Below are 1,298 nucleotides of genomic sequence, written 5' to 3'. Positions count from 1 at the left end.
AAGCTTAGTATTTTATATTATTTTGGTCAATTTGTAAAGTGCTACTATGATCCGATAGAGATCAAGACTTAGTGTCAATAGGGTATACTAAATTTTGATTGGTAAATAAATTCAAGTTATCAAAATTTTAAAAGGATTTAGGTTTAATAAGTCTAGGGTAATGCATAATCCAAGCCATGAGTGAAATTTAGTTGTGGGTCATTATTCTCTCAGCATTCAAGAAAATTAGTGGTGTATTTTTTAGTTAGTTTCTAGGTCAAATTAAAGATTTCAATCATAATATTACCATTGTAAGTTAATGTTGTGCTTTCCTTTTTTGTTGTGCATCTCTTTTTTTCTATGCTTCAACATTCCAAATTTGAAAAAGAAATCATTTCAATTAAAGGATAGCTTCTTGGCTTCAAAAAAAGTGAGAACTAGTTGAAGGAAATTTTCAGTGTGTTGTCGAAGTAGGGGAGGCTAACTATGATGACATTCTTCCCATGTTTTGTTGAACAGGCCAGCAAACCCAATGTTTGTGCCTTGATTCTAAGCATTGGGATTGCCTAGAATAAGCTAAGGGGAAAACAGAGTGATTAGGGGGCTAAGGGGAAAACATAGTGATTAGGGGGCTCTTTGTTGCACAATTCTACCACTTTCATTTCAACCTTTTGGACTTGGACAATGTTTTGCAAGTGAATATTTACATAGATCAGGCTACGGACATAGCAATAAAATAATTGTTCAGTTTGTGCTTTGCTACAAAGTGCTTCATTTCTTTTGTTCCAAATCAAGTAGAAGAGTTTTATCCTAAGAAGCTGCCACTTTGCTTTAAATTCAACGAACAAAAGGAGTTTGTCACTTGTTAAGGTGATTTTCTAGGAGATGCCTATTGGGAGTATATGGATACAAAGTTTAGATCCAATTTCGGGTGTCATATATCTTCTCATTGCAGCCCACAAGTTATATACATGAACTGTTAAGTTTAAAGAAACTGGAAATGCAAAGTCTCTGGTTCAACTGTTTCATGGAAAAAAAATTAGAAAATAACAATCGACATGCATGCATTCTCAAAGCAGGTGGCGTGCTCTGGAAAATCTCTATTTGTTCAAGGTATCCAACATGAAACTGTGAAGTCGCTGTTGAAAATCCTGCCAAATTCTTTTTCTTTGCACCTAGAAGCTGCACATTACAAGTTGACATTTTAGCTAGTGAAGAGAGACCCCCTGCAGTACCCATCAATTTCAATGCAACCGGACTCCCTGCAATAGCAGATAAATTGGGGGCAATGTGTCCCATCCTACTCTCAACAAAATCCA

This window comes from Pinus tabuliformis, chromosome J (assembly GCF_031772625.1).
Source record: "Pinus tabuliformis cultivar Carrire ecotype Pingquan chromosome J, CPIR1, whole genome shotgun sequence".
Taxonomy (NCBI): domain Eukaryota; kingdom Viridiplantae; phylum Streptophyta; class Pinopsida; order Pinales; family Pinaceae; genus Pinus; species Pinus tabuliformis.
The sequence above is the reverse complement of the archived record's forward strand: the minus strand, read 5'-3'. Positions refer to the sequence as shown.